Source organism: Zingiber officinale, chromosome 11B (assembly GCF_018446385.1).
Source record: "Zingiber officinale cultivar Zhangliang chromosome 11B, Zo_v1.1, whole genome shotgun sequence".
NCBI lineage: Eukaryota > Viridiplantae > Streptophyta > Magnoliopsida > Zingiberales > Zingiberaceae > Zingiber > Zingiber officinale.
Window position 1 is genome coordinate 7,009,114 of NC_056007.1, and position 21,614 is coordinate 7,030,727.

Consider the following 21,614-nt stretch of genomic DNA (forward strand, 5'->3'; position numbering starts at 1 on the left):
AAATCAAGTCTTGAGGTCAAGACTTGATAAAATGGAAAAGACCCTAAAAAAGATGGAAAATATCCTATTAGGGCAAAATGAGCATAACCTAGGTTTAGGGGTACAAAAGCCATCAAATGGCCATAGAGGTTTGGGATACAAACCAAAGGCTAAGAAGGATGTGCCCTCTTACCATAGAGTTCCATATAGTTATGGAACAAACCCTAGGTCTTGTGGTCAAGCCAAAAATACTAGGGAAGTCATCCCTAAGAGTATTTTTGCAATAAATGTGACTAAGGCTTCTAAGAAGTCTAAGAAAGTCACAAACAAGGTCACAAGGGAGGCTATCCCTAGAGTTGACCTAGAAAGTGTGACCAAGGCCTCCAAGAAGCCAAACAAGGTCACTAGGAAGGTATCTAGGGAAGTTATCCCTAGTGAATACCTAGAGCATCCAAGGAGAACCAATAGGTGTTGGGTTCCTAGGAGCATTTTCTCTACCCCATAGATGGGTTAGAGAGTGTCAACTCCGATTAGAAGGGTAGTTAACCCAACTTTGAGGAAATTGACACTCAAGGAGCATTTTCAAGGTTTTTGTTAACCTTTGAAAATGAAATGGAATTATTATTTACTCCTTGAAAGAGTAAAATGTGCCTAATGGTGGAAAATTGATTTTATCTTAAAAAGGCATAAATTGGGAAAACCTAGAGAAATACCAAGTTGGGATTTTGGTATGTTCTTAGGAAATTTAAGGCAATCCGGGCCTTAATTTAAAAGTGTTACTCTTGTTGAAAAATGACATATGCCAACATTTGAGGATATGCTTACTTTCAATTGGCATACATTAATCAAGGGAATTAGAAATGCCAATTTAGGCTTTGGCATTTTCTTTAAGCACTTTAGGGCAATCTAGGTTTAAGTTGTAAGTTTAGCTAAGGTTTTAAGGATACTTAGATAGTTAATCTAGGTATATTTTATTTATGCTAAATCTTGCCATGATTGTTTGCCCATCATAGGTCATGACATTCTTACATCATGTAGTTATAGGAATCTTTCTTTTGAAAGTTATTTTATTTTGATGTATACCATAACATTATCATGCATTAGGTTATTTCCTTGTAATTAAGGACAAATGGCATTTAACAACAATTATTGACAAGTGACATCCTAGGTGGATGTCTAATATCTCTAAAATGCCTAGATAGATATGCATGATCCCTAGATTAGGGTAAAACCAAAATCTACATCTCACAAAGACTATAAGGTGACTTGTATGTGTTTTAGTGCACATTAGATACAAGTGAGATGTTAGGAAGATGAACAAAACTCAAGATGTTGATTTAGTGCATTCTTTTGAGTTTTAGGTTCATCAAAACACATAGTTATGTGTATTCCCATCATTGGGAAAGCTAATGTACGAGTCATGTGCATTATGCCCAAGGAACATGATGGGATATTGGTTTTGAAAATGTTTTCAAAATGAGTTTGGAAAACCTTGGTGAAGGCTATCTTTTGATAGTAATCACCATTGAATAGTTAGACACAAACTTGAAGAAAACACTAAAGTTTTTGCAAGTTTTCAAGTTTGTGTCAATCTTTGAAAATATGAAGTATTTTCATAGAAAACTATTTTTCCTTGATTGTATATACCCTAAATAATGTCTACACGAAATTTCATAATTTTTGGATTTTTGTAGAATTTTCTAGGGGTTTCTGAAGTTGGCTGAATTTAAAATTCAGCAACTATCAGAGGCTCCGATCGATCCATGGATCGATTGGAGTGCCTGAATCGATCCGTGGATCGATTCAGAAGGCAACTCTTGCGAGCAGAAGCTCGCTGGATCGATCGGCCGATCGATCCACACATCCTGAATCGATCAGTGGATCGATTCAAATAGGTTGAATCGATTGGAACCCAACTCCAATCGATCCAGGACGCTGATTTTGGCTGGGAATGTCTGATTTCAGCACTCTAAACCTATTTTAGTCTAGGTAACCATTCCGAACCCTTAAAATACATTTGTATACATAAAAAGGGTGTTTTCGTGTTGAAAACAAGGATGGAATGGTTAAGGAAGACTTCATTGAAGTTTAGGTTTAGGTTTGTTTCAAATTTTGAACATTTGAACCTCAAAACTTCTAAATCTGGGTTTCCTAAAGGTTTAGGGATTCCAAGTCATTGTTGGTGCAATGACAGAAGTTACCACCATGTCTTTAGGGGGAGGGACTCTTTAAAGGCATGAAAATTATTTTTCATGAACCTTGGAAGGTGGTTAACCTTCTTTAAAGAAAATGCTCATGGACGAGCTTTTGAACTTGAAATGGGGAGTGGATATCCTCATTATTTCAAGTGGAAACTCAAGTGGTTAGAAAATGCTCAAGGTTGGGTATTTGTCTACATTGAGGGAGAAGTTAAGGATAAATGAAGGGTATGGGACCTTCATTGTCGTGTTGATCACAACGAGTGATGTTATGAACAACGATGAGCAACTCTTCAGGGGGAGAGTTGTCAACAAATGGATTTGTTGATGTATATCCAAAATTGGGGCATGGGTTGATGTGTGCCCAAAGATGGGTTGCTGTGTTTTATCAGTAGGGGGTTTGATGTGTGCCAATAGGGGGAGAATGAAAGGACTTGTGAATGGAAGTAAGTTAGGCTTTCATTACCTAGAGGGAGTTTGCCCTCTTAGGGGGAGAATGAAGAGTCTAACTTATGTGTTCATTACCTAGTGGCATGAAGAATGAGGCTATGGGATTAGCTTAACAAGTTAGGCTTTCATTACCTAGAGGGAGTTTGCCCTCTTAGGGGGAGAATGAAGAGTCTAACTTATGTGTTCATTACCTAGTGGCATGAAGAATGAGGCTATGGGATTAGCTTAACTTACATGTGGTATTGTAAGTGTTATTGTGGTATTGTCAAACATCAAAAAGGGGGAGATTGTTGGTGCAACATCCCTCAGGTCAAGGTTGACTGGTTGAGCTGAGTCTTGGTTTGAGTTTAGATGTTTGACAATAAGATATTGATTGAAGAAGAGTCAAGTAGGTCAAGGGAGTGACCGGATACTTGACTGGGAAGTCCTAATGAGTGAAGCTAGGCAGATGGAAAGTCCTAGTGAGTGAAGCTAGGCAGATGGAAAGTCCTAGTGAGTGAAGCTAGGCAGATGGAAAGTCCTAGTGAGTGAAGCTAGGCAGATGGAAAACCCTAGTGAGTGAAACTAGGTGGAAGTCCTAGTGAGTGAAGCTAGGCAGATGGAAAGTCCTAGTGAGTGAAGCTAGGCAGATGGAAAGTCCTAGTGAGTGAAGCTAGGCAGAGGGAAAACCCTAGTGAGTGAAACTAGGTGAAAGTCCTGGTGAGTGAAGCCAGGCAAGGGAAAATTCAGATGGATCAAGGATGATCGGACATCTGGTGTTGGGAAGTCCAAGTAGGTCAAAGGATTGACTGGATACTTGGCATGAGGAAATCCAGATGGGTCAAGGTTGACCAGACATCTGGTGGAAGTCCAAGTAGGTCAAGGGAGTGACCGGATACTTGGCACGACTAGAAAAGTCCAAGTGGGTCAAAGGGATTGACCAGACACTTGGTGGGAAGTCCTAGCAGGTCAAAGGAGTGACCAGATGCTAGGCATGATGTACCAACGGGTCAAGGTTGACCGGGTGTTGGTTTGGTAGGCTTGGGACTTGGTTTTGGGCAAAAACCAAGTACTGGATCGATCAGTGGATCGATCCAAGCCTTTCCTAGCGAAGAGCATCCGGATCGATCCGTGGATCGATCAGATGTCCCAATCGATCGATGGATCGATTGGGGAGACTTGCCGCGATAAGCGCCGGATCGATCCATGGATCGATCCAGCGCTTATCGCGGAAGGGCCGGATCGATCCGTGAATCGATCCAAAGCCTCCCCGATCGATTGGGAACATTCGAATCGATCGGGATCCGACCGTTGGCGTCGATAAAGGCCGCAGGCGCACGATTCCTTCGGCAATCTCTTCTCCGATTCACTCCAGATCTTTCGCCAACTTCTCCACAGCGCTCTCAAAGATCAGATCGCCAGTTCTTGAAGGATCTTGGAAGCTTTCCAAGTCAAGAGGCGGATCAAAGGCAAGAAGAGAAGCTAGGTTAGGGTTTTCTGTACTCATTGTAAGCTTTGCGCTTGTATTTAGTTTCCCTTTCCTTTCTTCTTGTACTGAGAGTCTTGTAGGGCTTCTCCGCCCTCGGTAGTTACCGAAAAAGAGTGTTTTCATAGTGGAGGGTGCGTGCGTGGTGTGGATCCTTGGATTAGTCACCTCTTGTGAGGTGGATACCAAGTAAACCAACCTTGTTAGCGTTGTGTGTTTGTTTGTGTTATTTTCCGCTGCATATCCTTGAAGAAACAAGCCACGCCGAGCGACGAGCACGCGACGAGCTATTCACCCCCCCCTCTAGCTACTTTTGGTCCTAACAGAGACTTCTTCCGACTAGTCCGACGCAGAGCAAACAAAGCATTCGAGCCATCTTGCATTTATGGCAAGAAACAAAAACTCTGACTCCGAGTCCGATGAAGAGTACGAGTCCGAGAATGACATCGAATTCAAGGAAGGCTGCGAATCCGAAAATCCAAATATGGTAACAATTTATTCCAAGTAGTTAAATGCTTATTTAAAATTTTGTCAAAATCAGAAAAACAAAATAACTTGTTACTTAAGGAAATAGACCACCTTAAGTAACAAATTAGCTTGAGTGACTCGACTAACCAAGTTCAATTCGGAACTTCAACTCAAGTTGAAAAACTTGAGGAAGAAAATTCCAACTTGAAAGGTCAAGTCGAGCGACTCAAGAAAACGTTGGATAGGTTTGAACTGGGATCCAAATGCCTAAATATGGTACTTGGATCGCAACGAGCTATGTACAACAAATCGGGGCTTGGCTATAAACCGAATAAAATAAACAAATCATCTATCTTTAATCAGTCAAAATGCTAGAAGTCAAGTCCAAGCATGGGTCCAAACAAAACATTTAATCAAACCAATTAAACCAAACCTCTACTTAGTCCCTAAGAGTCAAATTCATTATTTAGGTAGACCTTATCTAAGCTATGACTCAGGGGAGCAAGTAGAAAAACAATACAACCAACTTGATTAACCAAACTATACACTTAGAATTAGGTTTATTTTCTGCTTAGAAAGGTTAGATGAAAAAGGTTTACCAAACCCTGCAACATAGCATCGGAATGAATTAGGATGATAGTACATCAAGGAAACTTTGTCGAAGGCATGTCTAGGCTGAATATGGAATTCTACCTGGTGCACTAGATTTAGTGGATCTGACTGAAGCTACCCTAGTCAAACATGGGCTAGTTAGACCAAAATTTAGTATTAAGTTTTTTGGGCGGGAACAATTTGGAAAGTCTTCAGTAAGTGGTCCACCGTTGATACACAAGAAGGTCATATGCCTCGCCACTGAATTGAAAGTTTATCCATAGGACACCAGCTTGATTAACCCAAAGCTAAGTTTGAATCTAACATGGGTTCAATAACCTTTTTCAAGTTAAATCTTAAAAAAAAAATTAAACAATCAATTATCTTAAAACTTAATTAAAAACTTTTTAAACTAAAATTATTTTCAAACTTAATTAAAAAAATATTTTAAAAATTATTTTAAAATTTAATTAAAAAATTATTTTAAAACTTAATTAAAAAAAATTTTAAACTAAAACTTAATTTAAAACTTTTTAAACTAAAATTATTTTCAAACTTAATTAAAAAATTATTTTAATATTATTTTGAAACTTATTTAAAAAATTATTTTAAAATTTAATTAAAAAATATTTTAAAACTTAATTAAAAACTTTTTAAACTAAAATGATTTTCAAACTTAATTAAAAACTTTTTAAACTAAATTTATTTTCAAACTTAATAAAAAAATTATTTTAAAACTTATTTCAAAAATTATTTTAAAATTTAATTAAAAAATTATTTTAAAACTTAATTATTTTAAAACTTAATTAAAAACTTTTTAAACTAAAACTTAATTAAAAACTTTTTAAACTAAAATTATTTTCAAACTTAATTAAAAAATTATTTTAAAACTTAATTCAAAAAATTATTAAAAAAAATTATTTTAAAACTTAATTAAAAAATTATTTTAAAACTTATTTCAAAAAATTATAAAAAAAAATATTTTAAAACTTAATTAAAAACTTTTTAAACTAAAATTATTTTGAAACTTAATTAAAAATTATTTTAAAATTATTTAAAAAATTATTTTAAAAAATTATTAAAAAAATTATTTTAAAACTTTATTAAAAAAATAATTTTAAAACTTAGTTATTATTTAAAAAATTATTTTAAAATTTAATTAAAAAAATATTTTAAAACTTAATTATTTTAAAACTTATTTAAAAAAATATTTTAAAACTTAATTAAAAATTATTTAAATTATTAAATTATTTTAAAAGTTAATTAAAAAATTATTTTAAAACTTATTTAAAAATTATTTAAATTATTAAAAAATATTTTAAAACTTATTTAAAAAATTATTTAAAAATTTAATTAAAAATTTATTTTAAAAATTATTTTATTAATTATTTAAAAAATTATTTTAAAATTTAATTAAAAATTATTTTAAAACTTTATTATTTTAAAACTTAATTATCTTTAAAACTTAATTAAAAAATTATTTTAAAACTTAATTCAAAAAATTATTAAAAATTATTTTAAAATTTAATTCAAAATTTTTAAACTTAATTTAAAACTTGTTCCGTCGACCGAAACCAGTCAATGATGATAATCAATTAATCGGTCAACCGAACACTTGACTTGGTCGACTGAACTAATAACTCGTAATAACTTTTCACCCGTTCACCTACTCTGCACCTACCCTGTATCTGTACCAAAATAAATATATCGGTCGACCGAACGTTGCCTCCCTGGTAAAAAAGGGCGATGATTTAAAGGGATCGGTTAACCGAACCATGGATTGGTCGACCGATAAACCTCTATATATACAAGGTCGGGCAAACCACAAGCCTCATCCCCAAATCTCTTTCTCTTTACCTACCTTCCTCCTTGCATTAGAAGTTCTTCACCGGTTCAAGTACACCCGACAATGCCTCGATACTCTCCTTTATTCCTCTCTTAATTAATTTTCATGTTGCTAAATTATGTTTTTTTTAGTGAAAAGAGTAGAGCAATTGCGCAAAGAGAGGCTAGCTCTCTTAATCCCAGTCAGGACCCTAAGTTTTCATCTGAGGAATTAAGGCAATCTTTTCCAAATAAAAAATTTAAGAGGATAGGTACTCGTTGTCTAAATCTCCAATTCTACCAAACATTCTATCCTGAAGCCATAGAGATCAATCAATACTTTCAACTAGATAACATAGTCTCTTGCCGGCATGCTTACAATCCCATCTTCTGTTCTGAATTTTATCACAACCTATGTGAACTTGATCATCATCACTATAAGATTAGAGTAGCCACCAGAGAGATGCTGTTTGATCTAGATATGTTTCTTCGATTTTTATGGATCCGACCCTCGATGAATCGTATATTTTTTAATGCTTCTCTTCCAGATCCATTACCTGCTCCATTTGCACATCTTACTCTTGATCTTATGTATGCTGACTTCTTTGAGGGACCACGTCATAAAAAATGTCGACTGTACCCCTTAGTCTGACATATAATGCTTTTTATAAGATGGTTGTTTCCAGCATTCATCCCCTATCATCTAGAGATCAAGGTGTTTTACGACCAGTTCATCTTTTTCTGATGTATGCACTGCGACATAGACTAGACTTTGACTTAGGATACTGGGTATTCATGATCCATCATCTATTATTCGGGGTATAACACCTCGAATAAAGTTCATATGATCCAGTGTCATGTTCTCACTGCCTATATTTGTAACGACCACCCTTCTTACTACTACTACTACTCTCTAAAGGTGATCGTTACTTAACTACTAACTCAACTTAACCGGTATGATCGAAACCACGAGGAGTCCTTACCGAAAAATTTCGACAAAGTCTCCCCTGTACCAGTGACCAAATTCATCAATACATGCAAATAATACATAGCCACAGGCGGCTGGAACATATATCAAACACCCACGCAGTTTAATAAGTGACAAAAACTATAATATCTACCTATTACATAAAAACTCATCACAGCATGCAAACTAAAACACAAATAAACTAAATAGGAACATAGAATATAAAATACAGTCTCAATGACATCGACCATATAGTACAACTCAATTACTTCTTATCCACTAAACACGAAAACGCAAAACTTCCTAGTTCTCTCCCACAGTCCTGACATCACGCACCATCTGCACCGCCTTTTCACCTCCCTTGCTATATCCTTTCCTTTCCTTTATCTGCAGTAAGAGGAAATGCAATCTATAAGTAAAATTGGCTTAGTAAGCGCTATCTAACTCACAAAAACACGAATATGCATGTATACAGAAAGAACTAGAAACTATATGCTCTAAAAGAAAGTAAAGCATAAACATAACTGCTCATGTCAAACTAATAGCAAAGAAAAGCTAAGGAATCTACTCATGTAATTCTAACAGCTAATCATGCTACAAAAGGATAAAACTGCATGCTGGAAGATAAAGCTAATCATGCTAAATATCAAATCAGGAAACAAACAAAACTAATACTGCATGCTAGAATTCAAAAGAACTAAACTTACTGATTCTAAGCATATGTGAAACTTGTTTCATTTGATCCAAAACTTATACTTTATTACTTCAAAACAATAATAAAGTTCTTCTTGGTTACAAACTTATACTTTAATACTTAAAAATAATAATCAACTTCTTTCTTGGGGCCCAGGCTTAGTATCAATGCGCGCTCCCTAATAGGGACTGTGATAGCTAGTCATCAGTCCTACAAGGGTAAAGACCTTGGTCTTACCAGGGCCAAGACCTTGGAATTGGTCACCTGAATTTGTTTAACGACAACCTTAGAAGTCGGGTACTAGCTTTTCTTTAAAATAAAATACTTATTTTCTTTTTATGTTCTTATAATAAAATGCCTTGGCATTTCTTTGAGCACTTGATGTGCTACTGATCCCAATACCTAAAATTTAGGGATTCTATCGAGACCTTGGTCTTTTCTCACTTATAACTACTCATTATAGCAAGAAAAGTCTAAACTAAATGCTATGTATATGCTAAAATATGTTCTTGCCCATCTTAAAGCAAAGGGAAAACAAAATCAGCATACTACACTTATAAAAATCTGCACATGTTCAGCTAAGGGTAAATGAATTCTGCACACTAATACTTAATAAAATCTGCACACTAAAATGCTGCATAATAAGCTAACACAATTCTGCATATTAAGCTACACAATTCTGCACTATAAACTCTAAAGAAACTAGAAACTGATTGTTTTAAAAGGAAGACTACTCATGCACATCTAATAACATAAGGAACTAGAAATTTGCTCATGTTATTCTAATAGCAAAGGAACTAGAAATCTAAATCTGCTTATGCACCTAAGGTGGCCAAGGAAAAACTAAGAAACTAAGCTACAAATAGACTGATCGAAACTAAACAATTTAAATTGAGTTTCATGGCAGCTAAGGAAATTACACAAGAGAAAAGGAACTACTGCTGCCTACCTCATGTTAAACAAACAACAATCAAACAAACCAACCTTAATTCCCTTCTTTGAGGTGCACGACAGCCACATCAATCCAACCAGAATTAACTAAACTACAAGCTCAAATTTCTTAAAACCATATAATGAATGTTGTGCTAAAAGGACACTGCCCTTAAGAACACTGCCCTAACCAAAAGAACACTGCCCTAAAGAACATGCTCCAACAAGAACTCACGGCAGGAAACCAAAAGAAATGATTGCTGTGCTAAAATAAACTTTACAGCATAAATCCGAAACCTAATCCAACCAAAACCTCCTTCTATCTTCTTTATACGATACACGGCAGCAACCCTAAATCATCAATCTTCACAGAAACTCGAAAACAAGAATAAGCACAGTCCAAAATCTAATCCAATCAAAAACCCCTTCCATCTTCCTTAACAACTCACGGCAACAACTCAAGGACACACTCCTAGCAGCATATATCAAAGAAAACAACATGAAAAGCAAAAACTCGATAGCTACTCTTACTGCAGGTGAGTAAGCAACTTACCCTTCGTGTTCTTGGACTCACCACCGAAGAAGAGGGCTCAAACGCTTCTAGGGTTTCGGTTGCTTGCAGATTTCGGCCCCATCCTCGTGTCTACCTTCCCCTCTTGACGAGAGGATCTCAATCCGGTGAAGAAACCCTTCGGATCGAGCCTTGGTCGACCGCCGGAGACGTGCCCTGGGTTGTCTTCTTCGTCGCCCGAGTCGCTGTCGCACGAGAAGAGCAGAGAAACGGGATTAGGGTTCGGGAAAAAAAAACCTAAACCCTTTTCTTATAACTAGGTTTTTATTAATTACTATACCTTAAATATTATTCACTCTTTCCTTAATTAACACCGCCTGCCGGCACACTTGGTTGACTACGTTTTCGCCGAAACCCTTGGTCACGGTTTCGAACCCTCGGCTGTGCTTTTTTATTCCAATTTATTTCCGATTTCTTAACTACTGCTTAAATATATTTCACTTCTTAATTTAGTTGCAACGACCACCAACACACTTGGTCATTCGGGTTTTGACCGAGTCAAAGGTCGCTGGTTCAAACCTCGGCTTGGATATTTTTTTGTCAAAACTTCTTTTGTTTAGTAAAAATATCAAACAACATCCAAAAATTGCATAAAAATACTCTAAAAATTTCTAAAAATCTCTAGAATATTTTAAAAGTATTTCCAAATATTTTTAAGGACATTTAGAACTCAAAATAGGGAAAATTGGGTCATTACAATTCTCCATACCTTATAAAAAGTTCGTTCTCGAACTTAGAATAGTTCTGGATATTTCTGTCTCATACTGTCCTCACGCTCCCAAGTGACTTCCTCGTGCTTCTGGTTCTACCAGATGACCTTCACTAGTGGCACTTCTTTGTTTCTTAGTCTCTTGACTGCTCTGTCCACTATCTGTGTAGGTCTGCTCTCGTAGCTAAGATCCTCTTGGATCCGCACTAACTGAGGCTGAATCACTTGGCTAGGGTCGTGAATACACTTCTTTAGTATGGAGACATGAAATACGTTATGTATTGCCGACATATCATATGGTAAATCCAGCTTGTAAGCTACTTTCCCAATCCTTTCTGTGATTAGGTAAGGTCCTACATAACGAGAACTTAATTTGCCCTTCTTGCCAAATCTCATCACTCCCTTCATAGGAGCAACCTTGAGAAAGACTGAATCCCCTACTTGGAATTCAAGTGGCCTACGACGTGTGTCAGCATAACTCTTCTGTCTACTCTGGACAGTCTCAATTCTCTGTCTGATCTTCTGAATAGCCTGAGTAGTCTCATCTATCAGCTCTGTCTGAATGCCCAGTTCCACTTCCATTTCTTTTCTTTCACATGTTTCTTGCCAACAAATGGGTGATATGCACTTCCTACCATACAACGCCTCATAAGGTGCCATCTTGATGGTGGCCTGATAGCTATTGTTGTAGGCAAACTCAGCTAAGCATAGATACTTGCACCAACTTCCCTTGAAATCTATTGCACAAGCTCTGAGCATATCTTCTAGAATCTGATTTACTCGCTCTTTCTGTTCATCAGTCTGAGGATGGAAGGTCATGCTGAACTTGAGTTTGGTGCCTAGTGCAGTCTGAACACACTCCCAAAAGTGAGAGGTGAAACGCCCATCTCTATCAGACACAATAGATTTAGGAACTCCGTGAAGTCTGATCACCTCTTTAACATATAGCTGTGCTAACTGCTCTATAGAGTGGGACACCTTGATGGCTAGAAAATGAGCAGACTTGGTCAATCTGTCCACTATCACCCATATCGCATCATATCCATTTGTGGTTCTTGGGAGACCTGTTATGAAGTCCAAGGATATGTCTTCCCACTTCCACTCTGGTATAGGAAGAGACTGTAGAACTCCTCCTGGTCTCTGGTGTTCTGCTTTGACCCTCTGACATGTCAGGCAGGTACTGACATATTTAGCTACATCTCTTTTGAGTCCAGACCACCAGAACCTCTGTTTCACATCTTGGTACATCTTGGTAGAACCAGGATGCATGGAGTATGGTGTACTATGAGCTTCTTCTAAAATTTTCTTTCTCAGCTCTTCATCATTGGGGACACAAAGGCGACTCCCCTGATAAAGAATTCCACTGTCTGATATTCGAAACTCTGAATTTTCTTCTTTCTGTATCTCTTGCTTGATCTCCTGGATATCTGGATCTTCACTTTGCTTTCTCTGTATATCCTCAAGCAAGGTAGAGTCTAAGGTCAATGCAGAGAGTTGCCCATAAATAATTTCCATTCCAAAGTCTGACAACTCCTTCTGCAGTGGTAGGGCTAATGATGACAAAGACATCAGGGATGCACTGGATTTTCTGCTTAGTGCATCTGCCACTTTATTATCTTTGCCTGGGTGGTAGAGGATTTCACAGTCATAGTCTTTGAGCAACTCTAGCCACCTACGCTGTCTCATGTTTAAGTCCTTCTGAGTGAAGAAGTACTTAAGACTCTGATGGTCTGTGAAGATTCTGCACTGAACGTCATACAAATAACGTCGCCAGAGTTTTAGTGCAAAGATCACCGCTGCCAGCTCAAGATCATGAGTGGGGTAGTTCTTTTCATAATCTTTGAGTTACCTGGAAGCATAAGCTATCACTTTTCCCTCCTGCATGAGTACAGCTCCTAGGCCCATCTTGGAAGCATCACTGTAGATGTCAAAACTCTTGTCACTAGCTGGAACAGTCAGAATGGGAGCACTGGTCAGTCTCTTCTTTAGCTCTTGGAAACTCTGCTCACATTTGTCTGACCATTCAAACTTCTTGTTCTTTCTGGTGAGGGCTGTTAGTGGAGAAGCTATCCTGGAAAAGTCCTCCACGAATTTCCTGTAGTACCCAGCTAAACCAAGGAAGCTTCTGATCTCCCTAGCATTCTTGGGTCTGCTCCAGTTGTTGACCGCTTCTATTTTGGCTGGATCCACTTGGATGCCTTCTCTAGAAATGATGTGGCCTAGAAACACCACCTGATCTAACCAGAACTCGCAATTTGAGAATTTAGCATAAAGCTGCTTTTGCTGAAGGGTCTGTAGTACTATCCTCAAGTGCGTGTCATGCTCCTCTGGGGTTCTGGAATAGACTAGTATGTCGTCGATGAACATGATGACAAATTTGTCAAGGTATTCTCTGAACACTCTGTTCATCAGGTCCATAAAAACTGCAGGTGCATTAGTCACACCAAAAGGCATGACTATGAACTCATAGTGTCTATATCAGGTCCTGAAAGCTGTTCTGGGTATATCACTTTCCTTCACTTTCAACTGATGGTACCCAGAGCGCAAGTCTATCTTGGAGAACACTGTTGCCCCTCTCAACTGATCAAATAAATCGTCGATCCTGGGAAGGGGGTACTTGTTCTTGATTGTCACTTGATTCAGAGCTCTGTAATCTATGCACATCCGCATAGATCCGTCCTTCTTCTTGACAAACAACACAGGAGCTCCCCATGGTGAATGACTAGGGCGGATGAAGCCTTTGTTAAGCAGCTCCTAAAGTTGTTCTTGTAACTCTTTCAACTCTGCTGGAGACATGCGGTAGGGAGCTTTTGAAATTGGACCGGTACCAGGAACCAGTTCAATCTTAAACTCCACTTCTCTGTTGGGAGGTAGTCCAGGTAGCTCTTCTGGGAATACCTCTGGATACTCACAGACTACCCGAACTTCCTCCTGCTTGGGTCTTTCTTGTTCTTCTGTACTCACAATGAATGCAATAAAACCAGCACACCCTTTAGCTAACATCTGGTGAGCTGTCAGAGAAGAAAGGAACTTCTGGGTCTTCCTCTTCGGCACCCTTGTGAACTCAAAGGATGGTTCACCTTCTGGACTAAAGATCACTTTCCTTCTGCGGCAGTCCACTGAAGCACTGTACTTGCTGAGGAAATCCATACCCAAAATGACATCGAAATCCTGCATTGCGAGGACTACCAGATCTACATATAGCTCACGGTCTGAAATTCTGACTGATACAGCCCGAAGCCACTGGTTGGATTCCATGACTTCCCCAGAAGGTAGGGTCGTCAGGAACTTGGAGTTCATGCTTTCTGTAGGTACCTGTAATTCTTTGGTAAAGGGTACTGATATAAAAGAATGGGTCACCCCAGTATCAAATAGTACAGTAGCTATATGCTGAAAAATAACTACTTGACCTGTTACGACCGTGGAGGCACTAGCAGCTTCTTCTTTAGTGAGGGAGAATACTCTGGCACTGGCTGGAACTGATGAGGCTTCCAACCTTCCTTGACTGATCTGAGGTCCTTCCAGAGTTGCAGGCATATAATGTAGCTGAGGTTTGCCTCCATATTGTATTGGCTGTGGCTGAGGTGCTTTGAACTTGTTAGGGCATTCTTTAGCCATGTGTCCTTCCTGCCCACATGAATAGCATCCAGTCTTACCCAAAAGACAGGCTACTGGATGTGTTCTCCCACATTTAGGACAGAGAGGGAACTTGGTCTGCTTATTTGCTGGTCCTCCTTTCTGGTTACCTCCTGAGTTCCACTGCTTTCTTTTGTTACCCTTGCCTTTCCAGTTCTGCTTATTTGCCTGAGGTTTCTGACTTCCAGCTGTCTTGTCTTCGATCTTGACTGGCTTATGCTGCGCTCGTTGTGCCCTGATACTGTCCAGATAGTGCTCAACAACTAATGCTCTGCTGACCAGCTCTTCGCCAGTCTGAGGCTGGTGAGCTCCACTACTCACATTAAGTGCTATCACTGGCCTCAGCATCCTGAGCATCAGTATGACTCGTTCCTTCTCCATGCTTACTAGCTCTGGGCAGAGACGAGCTAGCCTATTGAATTTCTTTACTGCTTCTTCCACTGACAGGTCACCTTGTCTGAATTCTATGAACTCCTCATAATGCTTATTGGTGATCCGCTGGCGGAAGAATTCTTCATAAAACTCTGCTTCAAAGTCAGCCCAGCTCATCTGATTGACTGCTCTCTTGCTTTTAACTCTCTCCCACCACATACGAGCATCTCCAGATAGGCAGAATGAAGCACACTTGACCTTCTCGACTTCTGACCAGTTAAGAAGCTCCATGGTGCTGTAACACCCATAGGGTACTTAGCAAAATTTTAGATATTTTTTATCATGAATAAAAATAAGTCTTAGGTAAACATTAGCCAAAAATAAAATGGAAATTAAAAAAAAAGATACAAGACCTAGGACTTGAACCTTGGATCTCTCACTAAATACATGAATAAGTTAACCAATAGACCAAGAGTAATTATTGTTAGAAAGGAGAGGGAAATCATGGTTAAAGATAAGGAAGTGAATGCTCTCTTCACTTAGAAGGAGAAGTTGGAGTTGCCTTCTTCCTCTCAAGGAAAAGATGAGCCTTGCTTCTTCTTTTCATTAAGAGTGAGTAAAAGAAAGGAGAAGGAAAAGTGCATTTTCCCTTCCTCCTCTCATGTAGAATAAAAAGAGAAATTAAAGAAGAGATTTCATTTTTCTCCTCTTCCTCCTCCCTCCTTCTCTTCACTGTGACCAAGCTTTTCCCCACCTCCATTGCCGAAACCCAAACAAAGGAGGGCTCCTCTCTAGGAAGGCTCCACAATCAAGATTACTTCCCTAAGGAAATCAAACACAAGGATGTAAGTATCCCCTCACCTGTGGTACAAGTCGTTTACGAAATTTCCGTAAGGTTAGAATGCTTAAAAATAAAAATAAAAGAAAAGAAACCCATGCTCATGGATCTCATTATGTAATGATATGAACTTAGTTAAAGATTTATGTTGGATGTTGTTTAATGCTTGATCTTCTTCTTTATATGTTTCAGCCATGAATATTCTAGGGCTTTAAGAAGCTTAAAACCTAATCTAACATTCTTATAGACTCCCTTATGAGATGATAAGAACTTGGCTAGGTATTCATGTTTGTATGTTGCTTGGAATTTATTTTCCTTTCCTTGAAGTTTCGGCCATGATGGATTTAGGGTTTCAAGAAGCTCAAAACCTAATTTAACTTGCTTATAGATTCCTTTATGATATGATATGAACTTGACTAAGTATTCATGTTTGTATGTTGCTTGGAAATTTTATTTCCTTTATTGTAAAGGTTCGGCCATGATGGATTTAGGGTTTCAAGAAGCTTAAAACCTAACCTAACATGCTTATAGACTCCCTTATGATACGATAAGAACTTGACTAGGTATTCATGTTGGTATGTGCTTGGAATTTATTTTCCTTTCCTTGAAGTTTCGGCCATGATAGATTTTAGGGTTTCAAGAAGCTTAAGACCTAATGTAACATGTTCATAGACTTCTTTATGATATGATATGAACTTGGCTAGGTATTCATGTTTGTATGTTGCTTAGAAGTTTATTTCCTTTTTTTTGAAGTTTCGGCCATGATAGATTTTAGGGTTTCAAGAAGCTTAAAACCTAATCTAACATGCTTATAGACTTCCTTATGAAATGATATGAACTTGGCTAAATATTTATGTTGAATGTTGCTAAAAAAAAAATTCATTTCCTTCATTGTAAGGGTTCGGCCATGATTACATTTTAGGGTTCAAGGAAGTTTAAATTTAAAGCCTAGCATGCACATGAATCTTCTCATGATATGATATGAACGTAATTCAATATTCATGCTTGTATGTTGTTAGAGCTTACTTTTCCCATTCATGAACTTTCAGCCATGACTATATTCTAGGGTTCAAGGAAGTTTAAATTTAAACTTAGAAAGCTCATGGATCCTCTTATGATATGATATGGAGTTAGCTTGGTATTCTTATGCTTGTATAGAACTTAGTTTCATGTTCTTAAAGGTTCGGCCACAACTAAGTTAAAAGGCCTAGGAAGCTTAGAACCTAAACTTCTTATGCTCATGATATTCTTTATAGTTTATGATATGAAATTTATCTAAGGTTCACAAGCTTATATGATGTTGTAATCTAGAACCAAGCATGGTGACTTTCGGCCACTATATGGAATTAGGGTTAGAGACCCAATTATGATTTTGCTAGGTGTCTCACATACTAGGATATGAATTAGGAGATGCTAGTAAATATTTTCCATGTATGATTATGTTTTTCCTATGATGCATTATATGCTCATTTAAGTATGCTTATGAACTATGTATGATGATGACTCTTATGATGTGTTTTATGCTTAAGTGTGCATGTTTTATGATAAGACAAGTAACATGCCCATTTATGTATGCTTATGAACCATGCATGAAATGATTCTTATGATGGCTATGTGCCCAAGTATGTATGATTTCAAATATGTTGCATGCTCATTTATGTAAGCTTATGAACCAGGCATGAAAATGATTTTTATGATGGCTATGTGCCCAAGTATGCATGCCTTATGATATGATAAGAAAATGGCTAAGAGTTGCTTCCCTTAAGTTGGGATTAAGAGCACTCTTCATGTTAAGACAAGAGCATGACATTTATGATGATATGATATGACAGTTATGATGATATGATATGCACGACATGTATTTTACTTTGTATGGCTTGTACCAAGGGTGGACTCCATAAGCGCCCCTAGGCCGACGGACTATGAACGGGTCTAGTAAAAAGGGATGGGCTCCTTAGTACGCCCCTAGGCCGACGGACTATGAACGGGTCTAGATCCCTAGTAGGTTCGGGGCTAGCTACACTGTCATAGGGATTGCATGCATTTATGTATGTATGTGGTACAAGCCGGGCCCTCATGATGATGATATTATGTTTAAGTATCAAAAGATATGTTTAAAGACATCTTGCACTTGACATGGCCTATGTTTTAAAAAGACATTCTGCATGATGCACCCATTCATGATATGATATGTTTCTTTTTTATGAATTATATGACATGATGTTATGCTATACTCTTATGACTTATAGGACATGATGTTAGGAGATGTTTTGTTTACGATTCATATAACCTGATGATATGTTATGCTTCTATGATTCACATTACATGATGCCTTTATTTATGATATGTTAAGAGTATGATGTTTTCTTAATGATATGATATGATAGGAGGCTATGTTCACATGATATAATGTTAGATGATTATGTCTCCATTGTTATATGCTTATATGACTATGCTATGAAATACGATTTTTGTGAGTAGGAAAGGATCTTACTGAGCCTGTGTGCTCATAGCTTACTTTCCTTGTACCACAGATAAAGGCAAGGAATGGATGACCTAAGGGAGCTGCAGGAGAGGCAAGGAGATGTGTGTGGCAGTGGCTCGGCTAAGACAAATAAAGACCTGCTTATGTTATTTTTGTTATGATTGACATGAACCAAGTGTATTATGTTACATTCCAGTATAACTTCATGATATTTCCGCTACTTTACTTTACTAGAAAGAAATTTTAAATATGCATGTGTATCCTGGAATAGTTAAGTAAGTAAGTAGCCCCGTCCCTTTAGTAGCAGGGAGGGCGGGCGTTACAGGTGCTCTCCAGTGTCTTGAACCAAGCTTGAGCATCCCAGGGCTCAGTCGTACCTGAGAAACTCTCTGGCTTCAGTTTCAGCCACTGTATCAAGTATGCTTCTTGTCTTCTAGGTGCTGTGGGGACTTCCAGGGCGGCTGGTGGAACCTCAGTCACCACTGGAGTCTCCACCGTGATTGTTGGAGGAGTGGGAGGGACTGGCTGCTGATTCGCCATCAGATTGATGATCACTTGCTGCTGCTCTGCTACTTGTCTCTGGAGTTGAGCAACAACTTCAGAGAGATTTGGTTCAGCTGTTCTGGGCTCTTCGTTCTCCTGAGCTCGGTCCTCAGTACGAGCGGTACGGGGACGTCCTCTTCTTGACATCTAGTTATGCAGAGAAAAAGAAAGACTTGATATATTCTCTATCCTTTCTAAACAAACTTAGGTATATGGATAAAAGAGAAACAAAACCTCTATCTTAATAAAGCGCATATAAGCAAATACTGTATACTGCAAATAATAAAGAAAGCATAAAAGGAAAACTTAAATACTTTCTTACTTGAAGACGACAAAGCTGGTGCTGATGTGTGATGCTAGAGAATGAGAACTGCTCTGATACCAACTATAACAACCACCCTTCTTTCTACTACTACTACTCTCTAAAGGTGACAGTTACTTAACTACTAACTCTACTTAACCAGTATGATCGAAACCACGAGGCGTCCTTACCGAAAAATTTCGGCAGAGTCTCCCCTGTACCGGTGACCAAATATATCAATACATGCAAATAAAACACAGCCACAGACGGCTGGAACATATATCAAACACCCACACAGTTTAATAAGTGACAAAAACTATAATATCTACCTATTACATAAAAACTCATCACAGCATGCAAACTAAAACACAAATAAACTCAATAGGAACATAGAATATAAAATACAGTCTCAATGACATCGACCATATAGTACAACTCAATTACTTCTTATCCACTAAACACGAAAACGCAAAACTTCCTAGTTCTCTCCCACAGTCCTGACATCACACACCATCCGCACTGCCTTGTCGCATCCCTTGTTATATCCTTTCCTTTCCTTTATCTGCAGTAAGAGGAAATGCAATCTATAAGTAAAATTGGCTTAGTAAGCGCTATCTAACTCACAAAAACACGAATATGCATGTATACAGAAAGAACTAGAAACTATATGCTCTAAAAGAAAGTAAAGCATAAACATAACTGCTCATGTCAAACTAATAGCAAAGAAAAGCTAAGGAATCTACTCATGTAATTCAATAGCTAATCATGCTACACAAGGATAAAACTACATGCTGGAAGATAAAGCTAATCATGCTAAATATCAAATCAGGAAACAAACAAAACTAATACTGCATGTTAGAATTCAAAAGAACTAAACTTACTGATTCTAAGCATATGTGAAACTTGTTTCATTTGATCCAAAACTTATACTTTATTACTTCTAAACAATAATAAAGTTCTTCTTAGTTACAAACTTATACTTTAATACTTAAAAATAATAATCAACTTCTTTCTTGGGGCCCAGGCTTAGTACCAATGCGCACTCCCTAATAGGGACTGTGATAGCTAGTCATCAGTCCTACGAGGGTAAAGACCTTGGTCTTACGAGGGCCAAGACCTTGGAATTGATCACCTGAATTTGTTTAACGACAACCTTGGAAGTCGGGTACTAGCCTTTCTTTAAAATAAAATACTTATTTTCTTTTTATGTTCTTATAATAAAATGCCTTGGCATTTCTTTGAGCACTTGATGTGCTACTGATCCCAATACCTAAAATTTAAAGATTCTATCAAGACCTTGGTCTTTTCTCACTTATAACTACTCATTATAGCAAGGAAAGTCTAAACTAAATGCTATGTATATATATGTATATGGTAAAATTTGTTCTTGCCCATCTTAAAGCAAAGGGAAAACAAAATCAGCATACTACACTTATAAAAATCTGCACATGTTCAGCTAAGGGTAAATGAATTCTGCACACTAATACTTAATAAAATCTGCACACTAAAATGCTGCATAATAAGCTAACATAATTCTGCATATTAAGCTACACAATTCTGCACTATAAACTCTAAAGAAACTAGAAACTGATTGTTTTAAAAGGAAGACTACTCATACACATCTAATAACATAAGGAACTAGAAATTTGCTCATGTTATTCTAATAGCAAAGGAACTAGAAATCTAAATCTCCTCATGCACCTAAGGTGGCCAAGGAAAAACTAAGAAACTAAGCTACAAATAGACTGTTCGAAACTAAAAAATTTAAATTGAGTTTCATGACAGCAAAGGAAATTACACAAGAGAAAAGGAACTACTGCTGCCTACTGTAAGACCGTTGAATTCGATAGAGGGGGGGGGGTGAATATCGATTCGAAAATCTCGAGTTAAAACGCAGCGGAAAAGTAAGGAAGTAAAGAGATGAACACGGTTGATTTTTACTTCGTTCGGAGCCTGTGACGACTCCTACTCGAAGGCCCGTACTCCTTGAGTACTTTCGTTGGGCAATTCACTAGCAATTCGGATAATTACAATTTACGTACAAATATTACTAATGAAAGAAAAACAAAGCTATACCGACAACTAATGAATTAAAAGAAAACCGGAGTGAGTCGTCGGAGCTTTGTGAACGTTGTTGGAGCGCAGAGTAGCAGAGTGATTGAACTCAGAGTTCTCAGAAAGCAGATATATTGAAGCTCCTGCCTGGGGCTTCTTTTATATGCTGCTCCGGGCGCCTGGATCCCTTCCGGGCGCCTGGAATGTGACGTAACACTCCCAACCAGCATGCTCCAAGTGTCAACGTCGTCCTGGGGATAAAACTTGCCTCCGGGCGCCCAGACCTCCGGGCGCCCGGATCCCCTCCGGGCGCCCGGACCCCTCTTCTCCAGAAAGTCCTTCTCCTGCAAGAAAAGGTTAGTCCGAGGCAAAATGTACCCTGCAGCAAAGATTGTTAGCACAGTTTTATAGATAAGCAAAGTATGACTTAGATTCCGTCTTTCCGAGACCGGAATCTAGTCACGATCTCGACTTAGATATCCGAAATGGATCTAAGCCGGATCGACGCCTAATGTTCCCTTCCCGGGAACGCGTCCTC

The 21,614-nt window shown here is 37.9% G+C and overlaps 1 long non-coding RNA gene across 1 annotated transcript; it reads right to left on the bottom strand.

Moving 5' to 3' along the window:
- Window positions 1-8,122: 8,122 nt before the first annotated feature.
- LOC122034702 lies at window positions 8,123-10,389 on the bottom strand. The gene is made up of 2 exons (XR_006126763.1): window positions 10,120-10,389; window positions 8,123-8,329 (listed from the first exon to the last, which is right to left on the bottom strand). It is a non-coding gene; the product is annotated as an uncharacterized LOC122034702 (long non-coding RNA).
- Window positions 10,390-21,614: the final 11,225 nt, after the last annotated feature.